General features: G+C 47.0%; 1 protein-coding gene across 1 annotated transcript in view; it reads right to left on the bottom strand.

The window, feature by feature from the left end:
- AFF1 (ALF transcription elongation factor 1) overlaps positions 1 to 14,351 on the bottom strand; it is a 193,226-nt gene that overhangs the window by 73,776 nt on the left and 105,099 nt on the right. The gene's annotated exons all lie outside the window — the stretch shown is intronic.

Below are 14,351 nucleotides of genomic sequence, written 5' to 3' on the forward strand. Positions count from 1 at the left end.
TCCCCCTGTACATTTGAAATTGGCAACATCTGTCCCTTTGGCAGTTTTGACTTGTGCAAAGCACCACGCTCATAGTTTTAAAAACACAGACGGCTTTATGAAATGGGCAACCCTCCACGCTTCCCATGTCCTCGCAAAACCAGGGATGGAGGAAGAACCACCCAAGAGGTTTCATCTTCACTTAGCTTTGAAGGTCGATATAAAATTCTACAGGATTCAAAATGCTTAAACCCAGCAGGCATTCCTGTTAAGCCCCACCTACTAAGCAGTGTGTTTGCAGTTACACCTGTGGATGTGTCTGAAAGAACAACCCCATTTAGTTTGAAATTTGCTCTATCACGATTTCTATCTCCAGGTGTTATGTGTAAATACCTATTAATAAGATATAACAGCAATTTCTTCCTGGAGGAAGGAGGACAATTCTCATGCTCACCACATAAACAAAAACAGGAAAATAGGCGCAGGCACACGCAGACACGGATCAATGGCCAAGGAACCTAAGCAGTCTAGGGACCAAAAATTTAAGTAATTCCAACATCATGAACTTCAAAACAAATGACCTTAAGCTTCCTAAGTTGTTTTATGCATCCTTCAACACGGCTGTCTTAGGATTTTACCGGCTGTCTTAGGATTTTACCAAGGTTACTCCTTAACACTAAAAGAAGCTCATAACATTATACATTTTATACATAAGGAAAAAAATAAAAAATCAAAATTTTTATGGGTAGTATACATGTTCTGCATGTAATTTTACTTTTTTATCTAGCATATCGACAGGAAATACAAATCAGATTAGGACGCATAAAAGTTAACTAAGAATTGAACCATGCTCCGTGCATTCAAACTTTGGCATGTAGACATTTTCGTTCCTTTAAACAAATCAGGCTCTAATTTTCCTTTTGGCCAAACCAACCTTGACGTATTAGAAACACATGTTCTCAAAAAACATTTTATAGGAACCAAGTTCCTGTTACAAAGGGCAGGCTGACTTATTGCTCTCTACCTGGAGCTCACGGTAGCAAAAAGCCTGGGGGATACTAATGGCCACGAAAAACACATCCAAACGGTCCTTGACTGGACTAAATAATAGCCCTAAAATTCCGTAACACACCTGGATTCATAATCCTGCTTAGCTACAAACACACACGCCCCATCTCAGATCCCACTTCTCACGGTAACTCGTCATCCACTACTTGTCCCGATGCACACAGCAATTTCTGTGAAGTTAGGCCGTTTATTGCAGTTTATGCGAGAAATCTGTGCAGACTTGCAAACTGGGGACTTCTCAAAAATCTCAGCTATCCCTCCAAGTCGTCCTCAGTGGTTCTGGCCTTGCAGGGTAGTGCTGATGAGCAAGGTTCTGAGCTGCAGCTTCCTTCCAGACATAGCCCTGCCAGGGACCAGCTATTAAGTCCACTGCATGCAAATTACAGCCTAAGCACAGCACCTGGTCCATGGTCCATTCTCAATAAACGACAGCTATCATTTGTCATCAAATATTAACCTTACCGATGACACAAAAGCCTCAGTCTTGTTTTTCTCCTTTCCTTCTAAAGGGTTCACTTATCCACCTTATCACCCAAACACCACCTTTATTTAATGAGCGTCTAGGAAAATTCTTCTAGATGGGGAAGAATGCTCAAGGAACGAATGACAACAAACTGCATGCTTCCGTAACTGTATAGTATAATCCTTGCGTGCACCTTTCTCTGATTTATCCTTCAGCACCCCAAAAGTCTCTTCAGGTCTGAAAAAGCCATATTGCAGACATCTGTGTCTGCAAGATGTTTCTAATAAATTCTGAGTTAATTCATGAGGGGGAAACACAGGGATTTGTTCAGGCTGGGATCCCTGGCCCTGGGGACGAGGAGGAGGTGGGGGCCAGGGCAGGGGCTGAGGTGCTGTCCACCAGGCAAGTGCTGACAAGGCCTTGAGGGTTTGGTTGAGGTGGGCTCCAGGAGACCCTCCTATCAAGCCATCTATGGAACAAGGGAAAAGTGCAAAAAAGTTTCCTCGGAGAGGAGCAAGCAGGGACTGGTCAGTGAGCACTGCCCTGCTCCGTGACTGCTGCTTTACAGTCTATGCGGCAATGGCAGGCCACCAGAAAGCCAAACCCTGGGGTTTATTTAAGCAACCACTGAGCAGGTGTTCATTTTGAGGCTTCTGGCATGAGACCTGCTCCTAAGGATAAATGCCGCAATGCATCCCACAGTACCAATCAATAAATAATTATTAGGTCTGCAAAACAAGGGAAATAAAACACAGGCTGTAGTACTCTTATCAAATCAGGAGTTGCCATTGTGGCTCAGTGGTTAAAGAACCCCACTAGGAACCATGAGGTTGCGGGTTCAATCCCTGGCCTCACTCAGTGGGTTAAGGATCCGGCATTGCCATGAGCTGTGGTGTAGGTCGCAGAGGCGGCTCGGATCCCATGTTCCTGTGGCTCTGGCATAGACTGATGGTTACCGCTCCGAATGGACCCCTAGGCTGGGAACCTCCATACGCCGCAGGTGCGGCCCTTTAAAAAAAAAAAGTCTGCTATATCTTCATTACCAGGAGGGATGGTTCTACCCTATTTTGATAGTCTAAAGAAAATCTATGGAGAGTTCCCTGGTGGCACAGGAGGCTGGGGATCCAGCATTGTCACTGCTGTGGCTCAAGTTCGATCCCTGGCCCCAGAACGTTTATAGGCCGTGGGTGCAGGAAAAAAAGAAAAGGAAAATGTAAAGGAAAGAAGAAAATCTATGGCCCCTTTACCGTTTTCACCCCTGAAAATGTTCAGAGCCCAGCCTTAGAATCCTTCAAATCCTACATATCTAATAATTTGCAGACAACCTGCTGGCATAGTCAGAAATATATTTCACACGGTATCACCATGAAAGCCTTCAAAAAGATGTTCCTCACTCAAAAATGCCTACCATGCGGCACTTAGCAGCAGTAGCAGTAACAGCTGTCGGTAGTAAAAACATTTATTAAGCACCAGTTGGATGGAGGGGGTGGAGGAACAGGGAAAGAAAATAATGAATAAAATTCAGTTTTTCAAGCATGAAAAGGTCTTTCACCAGTGAAGACACAGAAACATTTTAAGTCACCTTGAGGCATCGAGCTTTTCTTCTGTGCAAATGCCCATCTAACTTCATATTCTCTCCTTCACGACTCAGGGTATAGTTGAAAACATAGTTGAAAACAAGGGTTACCCAAATTTCACTCCTTTCCACACCATCTTGACAGTGATACTATATTGTAACACTACGTGTACTATTTTCTTTAAATCAACTTATGATCCACTCATTTGAGTTTTACTGAAGTAGAGTTAACTTACAAGGCTGTGATACTTTCTGCTGTACGATGTAACCCAGTCATATGTACACACACATCCACTCTCTCTCAGAACTGTGTCCCACATAGACGATCAGAGGATGCTGGGCAGAGTTCTCCGTGCAGGTCAACTCCCTTTTTTACTTGGCCTCTTCCTAAGTAGCAATATTTAGGAAATCCTGGGTTTGATGCACGGGGTACAGGTATTTCTCTAACTCACATTAACATCCATAGAATAAAGAGGGGTGCCCACACGCCCTTTTGGAAGTTCATGAGCCAATCGATACTATTTAAACCAGAGGCCAAACGAACGTCTTGGGACACCGATTTTTGAGTAAAGCTGCAGGGGGCTCTCCCGTGAAGGCATCCTACTTCACCTGCTTACACAAGGGTTGCCCATCCTCTACACCAGGCTCAGGAAGCCTTCACAAGCTACATGTGAATATGCCTGCTCGTGCCTTTCCTTACCGGACCTACCACCCAGAAAATTAATGCTCTTAACAAAATGAACACCCTACCATGTGCAGGTCAGTACAATCTTTTCCCATGTGTTTCATGATGCCGCAATACAACCGAAAACCACCTCTAGTTCTAACAACGGACAGCATTCTGGATGGAAATATAGCAGGTATTGAATATTAGGGCCACACAACATTTATTCAAGTCTCATTTTAAAAAGCATCATATTTTCAAAGTTAAACCCATGACACAGACGTGCAGTATGTCCCCAAAACAACTGAGAACCACCAGCAACCAACCCAAAACATGACGACCCTTCTGAAGACCCTGGTGACGCCTAAATAGAGTTGTAAAATCAATAAAGACAACACAAAGACGGGTGGTACACGCTTTTTTCACAGTGAAAATCTGCCTTTACTGTCCAGGGAAGGCAGGATACCCTGGTCTACTCGAGCCTAGGCAAACAGTTCCCATTTCATGTTCACAGCCACCCTGCGGTGCAGGTAGACCTGTCCACCTAAACGTGCAGCAAAAGGAGCCCAGGTGTCCTGACTCCACAGTGTGAGCCATCAGCTATATTAACTCCAGGGAGTTCCCGCGGTGGCGCAGAGGCGAACAAACCCGACTAGGAACCAAGAGGTCTCGGGTTCCATCCCTGGCCTCCATCAGTGGGTTAAGGACCCAGCGTTGCCGTGGGCTGTGGTGTAGGTTGCAGACAAGGCTCGGATCCAGCGTGGCTGTGGCACAGACCAGCAGCTATAGCTCCCATTAGACCCCTAGCCTGGGAACCTCCATATGCCGAGGGTGCAGCCCTAGAAAAGCCAAAGAAAAAGAGAAAGAAATATGAACGCCGCTCCCACTTAATATCTCCTTAAAACGTTAGTATTCGAAACTTTTCAACTACTCAAATTTCAGGTTCTAAGCCAAGGCAAGGAGACGCATCCGCTCCACTCAGGCGTCATGCAGACGGGGTCAGAAGGATGGCGTGGACGACGTAAAGGGATGACAAGGACGTGCGGCAGGTGCTCCTCCATCGCTTACTACACGCCAGCCACTGACCCAAGGCTTTCCCGTCTGCTCACTTAAACCTGAAAACTCCCTAGAGAACGATTCTGTTACTGTTTCCATTTAACAGATAAGAACGTGAGGTGTGAGCAGTAATTTTTAAGTAACTTGCCTATGGTCTAACGGCTAATTCAAGGTAAGACAAGATTCAAACCCAAGTCTTCGTTCATCCAAAATCCATGCTCTTAACTGCATGTCCCATAACCCACAGAAACTTAAACATGAGGCGTTCCCTTCGTGGCTCAGCGAGGATCCATGAGGATGTAGGTTTGATCCCTGGCCTCACTCAGTGGGTTAAGGATCCGGCATTGCGTTGAGCTGTGGTGTAGGTCACAGGCCAGGCTTGGATCTGGTGTGGCTGTGGCGTAGGGCGCCGACTATAGCTCTGATTCGACCCCTAGCCTGGGAACCTCCATATGCAACAGGTGCAGCCCTAAAAAGCCAAAAAAAGGAAAAACAAGAAACTTAAACGAGTTGTCTGTATTAACTACAGGATCAGCATTGCTAAGATCAGCTCTTGGGGGGGGGGGGCTGGAGTCTCTGGAGCCCCTCCCCGCAGGAACCAGAGAGGTTGCATCCTCCCTCCCTGCTGCAACCAATGAAGGCTGTTCCCAACACAAAAACAAAAACATACAGACGTTGCTAAGATCAAAGGAAGGAAAGCAGCTCCTGGTGGCTGAATGGGCGTTGAAAACCAACTTCCTATTATTCACTATAAAAACAAGAAAGGTAATTTAGAATAAAAAGTATTTAAGGATAGGCTAATGGACTTGGTATAGGAAACAGCGTCAGGCGTTCAACTACTGGAATTCAAATCCTTTTTTTTTTAAAGAACCATAATATTTTCGAATGGCAAAGAACTTAATGACAACCTACCTCCCTCCCCCAGACACAGAAGAAGAAAACAAAAAAGCTAAGCAGGCACATTTTTACTCGGTGACAAGGAGGCTAAGAACCCATATTCCATGGTTTTGGGAAAGAGCTGTCAAGTAGATTAACACTGAGGGTTTTTTCCAACTAAAATATGAACGAAGGTCTGAATCACACATTTAAAGGTTTACAGGAAAACATCTTCACATTTGGAAACAAGGGCAAAAAGATAAAGAAGCCAGTAGAACCTACTTTATACACTTTCATTTAAAACTCTGAAAATCAACCTCTCTTTCCCGGCTATCATCAGACATGTTGTGCTATAAAATCCTTCCAAAAAGATGTCCTCTGCATGTCTAGCTTCTCAGCCCTTGGCTCCCAGGGCTGGAGATGCTGGGGGAGAGAACAGCAACCCTTACGGGGCTCAGGCAGGTGACAGGTAGGCATAGGTGGGCTGAGAGCACACCCCAAGGGGCCAGCCAACTACTGTCTTGCAGGAATGCAAGTCCTAGGTTGCCAATGCTTCCTGTATTTTAAGGAAGAAAAAAAATTAAAATCCAGACTTCAATGTGAAATCTACTGATTTTCAGATCTTGCAACTAAATCCAATCAACACACCGCACAAGACACTGCCCCTCTGTGTGAGTGTCCGCCTGTGTTGGCTTTAATGTGTCCTTCTCTCCCAAGAGAATGAAGACAAGATTGGGAAACATGCCCATTTAGAAAAGTCTCTTTTTATGCTAAGCACAGCCCCATCTACAGACTGGATAGCTTCCCTTCCCCGAAGACGGCGAAAAGGCCCTCTGCCTGAGGGGCCAACGCATGAGACGGCTTCAGGGCTGACCCGGGATGGTCCCCTCTTGGCTGTACAAGCTCCTGCCAAAGCCTGGGACTGGCACAGGCGGCCTGACAGATCTCGAGAAACACGAACCAAGGAGGCCGAACAAACCACAGTTATTTTATATGACTTGCACGGAATAAATCTGTGAACTGAAGGTGAGTCAGAACATAATAAAGGACCCAATTAGGTTCGAACAACACACCAATGTTTTCCCTCGTCTTAGCAACAAGTTCACTGGAATCCTGAAAGGACATGCGGGACACAAAGGACCCTGGTGTTTCTGTTTTATTCTTGACTGCAAGATAATTAATCTTACTAGAAAATTAAACCCAGGTTGCCAGTTGGGCATTTTCAGGGTCAATAATTCTTAAGTTACCAGGATACCAATTAATGATACCCAAGTGGTCCAGAGGAGTTAATGACTCTACCCAAAATTGTTGGCTCGTTGCCAAAAATGTGAATCATTCAATGGCAAAGTATTTAAAATGGAGACTCCTTGGAGAGAAACAGCAATTTTATTATAAGGGCGACTGACACCTTTTTTCAAAAACCCCATAACCCAAGATATACTAAAGGAAATCTGGTGTCTAATTTAAAAGAGAGGAAAGCACCTATATACACATACATAAAGATCATTACTCTCCCATTTTTATAGTACATAAAACCACCTGATTCATCTCTAAACTCAATACTGAAAAAAAAAAAAAGCACCGCAATTTAGGCCTGGAACTCTACTAAGAACACAGAGTAATTGGATTAGGCTGCTTATTTTCAAATCCACATACAAGAATGCCTAAAGTGACCTGCGAAATACTTGGGCTGAAAGATGGTAAGTCAAACAATCCCCCCCCCCCAACTACTGACCTTAGTACCTGCTTCCCATCTAAGTGTCCCAAGATAGAAATTCAGAAAGCATCTATCTGCTCCAACAAACACTTGTAAGAGATGATCTCTGAGACTCCGGATCACAGCACAGTGGCTAAGATCTCTGGGGCAGAGCACAGTGTAGGAGATAGCACCCTTTTGCCCCCCCTCCTCACTTGAGCTAAACACAGAGGATGAACAAGCACAGGGGACAAAGGCTCCACATCCTCAAAGGGTTTGCCATCTGGAGGAACACACAGAGGACGCCAGAGAAGTGCTGAGACCGGAGGTGAGGGCACAGGAGATCCTCTCTAAAGGCTCCGGGTCTGGAGTTCCGGTCGTGGCTCAGCGGTAATGAACCCAACTAGCACCCACAAAGAGGTGGGTTCAATCTGTGGCCTCGCTCAAGTGGGTTAAGGATCTGGCAGTGCCATGAGCTGTGGTGTAGGTCACAGATGTGGCTCGGATCTGGCATTGCTGTGGCTGCGGCCAGCAGCTGCAGCTCTGAGTTGACCCCTAGCCTGGGACCTTCCATATGCCGCAGGGGCGGCCCTCGAAAGCAAAACGGGGCGGGGGGAGGTGGCTGTGGGTTGGAGGCAACCGCAGAGGGGTCACAGCCCAAGCCTGCAGAGACGGGTAAGAAGGCAATTGGAGATTTTTAGCCCGAGGCATCTTTAGGCTAACTTGGCCTGGTTTTCATGTAATACTTCTCTCGCGGAACAGTATTAAGGAAAAAGGCAGGAAGACAGGTTAGAAGGAAGTCGTGAGAGTTTAAGAGTGACCAAAAGTTCAGCTGCAAAGGGACAGTGCGGACTGGAGAGAGGAGAGAAACTCTCCTCAGATATTTACAACGCAATCCCCGTGGGAGTGGGGTGTCAAATGGGGGGCGGGGGCACAAAAGCAATGGAGAGGGGTGACCAGGAAGGAGAACGTGCAGTGTGGGTGTGAAGAGGAAGGCAGAGGTGATGAAACCCACTGGACACCCCCAAGAAAAGCCCGGGGGGCAGCTGGATACAAGGATGTCGCGCCCAGAAAACTTTTTGGTATTTCAGGCTAGAAAAATCACTTTGGGGGCCTTCAGTATTTCAGTAGGTAAAGACTTAGGTGCAGATGAGAGCCCCCCCTGGGGGGGGGGAGGCTGCAGAAGAAGCAGGCAGACCTTGGGGAAAGGGGGGGATGGGCAGAGCCTGGAGGAGATGAAAGTGTGTCCGAAGCGAGGGGTGGAAGCAAGACCAGACAACAAAGGGGACAGTGTTTGCGGGGAAGGTGGTCAAGGCCAGAGTCAGGAGCATCGGTGACTTTGCCCTCAGGAGGCGCCCCCAGGGGCCGCCCGGTGGAGGCATCAGGGGGCACTGGGTGCAGAGAGTGGGTGGGAGGAGAGAAGCTCAGAATGGGTACCTGCTTCTGTCTGCAGGGCTCCGGCTGTGTCGGAACAGAAAGAAGTCATGAGAGGAAGACAAGGGAGTGAGAAAGGAAGGAAGGGACCGCTCAGCCCCTTCCACCAGGACAGGCCTGGGCGCAACGACAGATTGTTAGGAAAGAGCCAGGTGAGAGGAGCAACGCCCCGCTCGGAGATCAAAGGCAAGAGGGAAGTGGTGGGTGTGGATTTTTTTTTTTTTTTTTTTTTGAGTCATTGCAGGTGGCAAGAACAGAGGTTTCATACCTGATGGATGCCGCAGAAGCAACGTCAAAGGCCTCAGAACAGCCACGTGGCTGCTACCCCCAAAAGGGAGCTGGAATCAACATTTTTGTTTCAGGCCCGCACCCACAGCATAAGGAAGTTCCCAGGCTAGGAGTCAAATCCGAGCTGTAGCTGCCGGGCTACACCACAGCCAAGCAGGATCTGAGTGGTGTCTGCCACCTACACCACAGCTCACAGCAACACCAGATCCTTAACCACTGAGCGAGGCCAGGGATCGAACCTGCATCCTCATGGATCCTAGCAGGGTTTGTTTCCACTGAGCCACATCAGCAACTCTGGAATCATCTTCTCATTGGAATCATCTGGCCACCTGACACCTGCGTGGTGGTTCAGGAGCCAACTCGAAGGCCAAGTCAGGCCAGGCAGTTAAAACAGTGCTCTGAACATTTAAATGAAAGTGGTAATCAAAGGATCGTGACTCCACAGAAAACCCGTTGTGTGGCGGAGAGAGTACTGGAACGAGAGGCCGAGGGGCCTGGTTTCGCGCCCCCAGCTCTGCCACTTATGAGCTTAAATCATTAAACTTGAGAGACTCGGGGCCATGGCATGTAACGCGGTGATTCGTGCCAAGCGCCCTGCCTAACTCACGAGGTTGCTGTGACAATCAAGAGGAAACAAATAAGCTAGCGCCGTGGGAATGACGGGGGGGGGGGGGGGGGCAGTAATGTATTTCTGAGCACACAAGCTTTTGCAAAGTTGCCAAACCATGGGAAGCCTGTGCCACCGGGCGGGGATGGGAAGGGTGGTGGCCCCTCACCTTGGCAAACCAGTTTCAAAATGCTTGATAACTCCAAGCCAATGCTTTCTTTCCCTAGGCTTTTCCTTAACCCTTGAAAATCAAATGTTTAGGGCTTTATTGACCCAGTACATCCTAGCTGGGCATTGCTGGTCCCTGTGCTCTGATCCCGCTCTGATTCTGGAGCAGACTCCGATACACAAGACCATATGCTCCCTCTTCCCGCCTCCTCCGCCGACTTGTTTCGAGAACTCTGCCTTGTTCCTTAAAGCCCAGTTCATGTTCTGACTCCCACCACCACTGACTGAGCTCCTCTGGGCACCAAGCACAGTTTTGAGCGCTTCTCGTGGACTGCCCTCAACCCAGCAGCCCCACTGCACAGCAGACCGAACTGACAGCACAGCCAGGTCAAGTGCCTGGGCCTCTTCCCAGGCTCCTTGAACCCAAGGCCCAGCTACTCCTACCAGATTTCTCACCATTTCCTGCCTCTGGGCCTTTCTCTCCCAAATCCTTTAGACGCTCTCTTACCAATACCCGCAGTGCCTCAAAAGTCAACTTTACAAAAAAAAAGTACAGCTTCCAATTTCTGTGGTGGTTGTTTCTTTTTCTTCCGCCCCGTGGCTGAAGGAGCTCCTGGCTCAGATCAATCTGAGCCTTCGTTGCAAATTGTGTCACAGTTACGGCCAACAACCAGAGCCTTATCCCACTGTGCTGCACCAGGGATTGAACCTGTGTCCTGGTGCTGCAGAGATGCCGGCCATCCCACTGCATCACAGCAGGAACCCCCCCAGCTTCCAATTGCGAAAGGTAGCACAAGGTAGGTATCACAGTTAAGGGTGTGGACTTGAGCCAGACCACGTGGACCTGGAGTCCAGATCCAGGACTTAGGGCCTGGCTAAACTTGGAGAAATGGATCTCGCTGCACCTCTGTAAATCTCAGTATAACAGCGTCTACCGCAGGGGAGAGTTACAAGGATTAAATGAGTTGATACAAATAAGGCATTTAGAACAGCTCCTACCACAAAATGCACAAGAAGACAGTGTTTCCTACTGAGTCTACTTTGTATTTTTTAGGCTATATCATAAATGTACTGTTGGTATCTTTCTCTCCCGGTAGCTCCCCTTTATATCTAGTGGGTGTTCCAACAGTTGTTGACTAAAAAGGCAGAAACCTAGAATGCAAAAAGCGAATCCTTCTATGACTAAATCATTCCGGAGAGGAAAGGTTTTTGTTTGTTTACCATTGTGTAAGAATGTCCAGATTATTTGGTAAAAGGAAAAAGAACTTCTTGCACGTAAACATGCGTTCAAGCATAAAAAGAAAAAAATGGTGGAAGCAATACAAGAAACTCTAATTACAGCAAAAAAAACTGCTTAAAAAAATTTTTTTTTCTAAAATGCAATAGGAAATATTTGCTTTGGGGTGGAGGATTTTAAAAACTGAGCAATGAAGAAAAGGAGCTTCCACAAAGCCTGAGTTTGTAAGAATCTGTGCAGGAAACATGAATGACAAAGAAAGCTTTCCTTTCCTAATTCATGCAGTTCAATGCAAAGCCTCAAGCTTGCCCAAATAACGAACTGACAAAAGTTCTACTTTCTGTCAATTGGAACCAAAAAACCTAAGGTGATTTATCTAAAGGACAGAGCTAGAAATAGGACCTCTAATTACTTAAATACTGAGGCCCCCAGATTAAAACACTAAACCTCAAAACCTTTCAGCCAAAGGGATTAAGGAGATTAGAATGGACTTGACAAATTACTACAGGTTTTTGGGGGGGGGGGGTGGAAAACGCAGAGAAAAAGTAGGGCACGCTTAAACAGGGAATAAAATAAAGTTCAAGAAAAATCTAACGGCCTGTGAGGACCCTGAGGATTTGGGGGAAGGGGGAGAGGCCCAGGGATGTGGACAATTAGAAAAGGAACAATATCCCTGAAAAACAGCTGCTTAGAAAGTTCTCGGAAAATGTGAACATGCCACAAAGTTAACCTTGGAAAGTAATGGTTTTCAAATAGATCTTGGCAACTGGAGAGGAGAAAGCCAAGGCCAAAAAATAAACTTGTTATCATAACATGAACCAGGATGCTCTCTGAAAAAGGAATTCTGCTCCGCCATCTCCCTCGGCTGGGCCACCCCCCGCCAAAAACAGCCCGAATCAAAACCACGGAGGCGGGGCATCGGCAGGACTCCCGTTGGAGGAGCTGCTTTTCTGTCCCTGAAGATTATCAGCTGGCTCAAAATAAAACGCAATTAATCTGGAGAAGAGCTCGAAGGCCTCGGGCAGCTGGGAGAGCCTGGGAGCGCGCACGGCCTGGAAGATTCTAAGCGGGAAACGTCTCCGCCTTGGCAGCGGCACAGCTCGAGGACCCAGGGGGGATCCAATAACCCTCCCCAAACATCTCAAGTGTGAAAACAACAGGGAGGAACAGGAATTTCTTATCCTGGTACCAAATGTACTTCTGGCGTTTAGAGAAGGAATGGAAAGTCAAACTACAAAGAAAACAGCTCCGCTGAATGCCACCCAAAAGATGTGCCAGGTTCAACGGGCGGCTTTCTGCCGGGGCTTCTATAAGCAATTCTAGTCTTTGCCTTAACTCCTTTCTGGCAATTCTAGAGCTTTTCAAAAAAATATGTTAGCCTGTATTCTTGAGAACGGTCCCTTCAGAGTTTCAAGTGTTTCTTTAAACTCAAAAATTTGCCAGAATCCGGAAATTAATAAAGGTGGCTACTCAGCTCTAGCGGGTGAAACCGAAAATCATATTACGACTTTTTAGCATAATTCCCCAGTTTGTTGATATTGGCTCAGAGGAGGGGGAAAAGAAAAAAGACATATCTATAGGCAAAAAAACAAAAAAACTCTGCAGGCCCAGTCAGGCTGTTGGGAGCGTCTGCTCTAAAATGTCTGTCAGTCATTTGTCACTATTTTTAAACTTCTATATTTAGATATTTGGGGGTCAAAACTTAGCCAGCCTCCAAGCAGATACAGGTTACTCGCCGCGGGTTATTTCTCACCGGTAGGAAGTATTCTGCTCCAGACATGCTACGTCATCAGGCAACTGAGCACAAGGTAACTTTTTTTGCTTTAATATCATTTTCCTAACAAACATTAAAGTCACCTAGCAAATACTAAAGTCACGTAGGTCTGCCCAAGTTAACTGAGCTCAAGCTCATGGAATCCAATTTAAATTTGCAAAACAGAAGAGCTGTAATTTTAAAAATTAAAAAAACTGTAATTAAAAAAAAAAAAAACATTTTTAGAAAACTGAGTAAAGCTAGATAGGGTTGTGTCGGAATCTTACTTTGCCCATGAGCTTGAAAATGTTTGGGGGCACAAGGGGGGTGGGGGAACGTGAGCCACAGAAGAAGAGTGGAGCCTTCGGGTCCTACTCCCTTATTTCTCCCCGGAGGCTCCTGTCCTGTCCTGCTCAGGACAAGCTGTCCCATCAGCCTAGGTGACCCTTCCGGCTGAGGACCCACATGGGAGACTCTGGAAGCACCAGGAAGGGGGTCCTTCTCTAATGCCTTGTGGCCTGATTATCAGGTCTTCTGGAAGAGTTCTCACTTCCAGGCTCTAGAAGAAACCTCATGAGAATCAGATACACAGTCCCTCCGTCTATTTGCTGAATCACTCTTCAACGACTGGGCCTGGGCATTTTTATTTTAAACCATTTATATTTTTAACAGGTCTCCCCCAGGTGATTCAGACTTGCCACCAAGTTTCAGAATGAATGCAAAAATTCCCTCTGATCTTCAGCACTGGGCTAATAACCCAAGAAAACTTACAATGGTCTCTGCGCATCAGGGGAAATAAACCCCTGACACATACCTTCCCTCGGCATGGAGTGTGGATGCTATTTCACTCCTAACACACCTAGTACAGTCAATGCATATGTGTGCCCCCCCGCCCCATTCATACTGAAATCCTACCTCCCAAGGCTGATGGTGGTAAGAAGTGAGGCTCTTTAGGAGATGCTGAAGTCAGAAGGGTCGAGCCCTCAGGAACAAGATTAGTGTCTTAAAAAGAAGTTCCAGAGAAATCCCTGGCCCCCACCTTCCGCCACGTGAGGACAGAGCAAGAAGGCGTCAGCTGGGCCCTGAGAAGAAAGCCCTCGCGGAGTTCTCGTCGTGGCGCAGTGGTTAACGAATCCGACTAGGAACCATGAGGTTGCAGGTTCGGTCTCTGCCCTTGCTCAGTGGGTTAAGGATCCGGCGTTGCCGTGAGCTGTGGTGTAGGTCGCAGACGCGGCTCGGATCCCGCGTTGCTGTGGCTCTGGCGTAGGCCGGTGGCTGCAGCTCCGATTCAACCCCTAGCTTGGGAACCTCCATATGCCGCGGGAGCGGCCCAAGAAATGGCAAAAAGACAAAAAAAAAAAAAAAGAAAGAAAGCCCTCGCAAGAACATGGCCATGACCGTGCCCCGAGCTTGGGCTTTCAGCCTCCACGACAGCGAGAAACGCATTTCTCAGCTTTGTAAGCTACCCAGTCGTGCTATTTTGTTG

Source organism: Phacochoerus africanus, chromosome 10 (genome assembly GCF_016906955.1).
Source record: "Phacochoerus africanus isolate WHEZ1 chromosome 10, ROS_Pafr_v1, whole genome shotgun sequence".
NCBI lineage: Eukaryota > Metazoa > Chordata > Mammalia > Artiodactyla > Suidae > Phacochoerus > Phacochoerus africanus.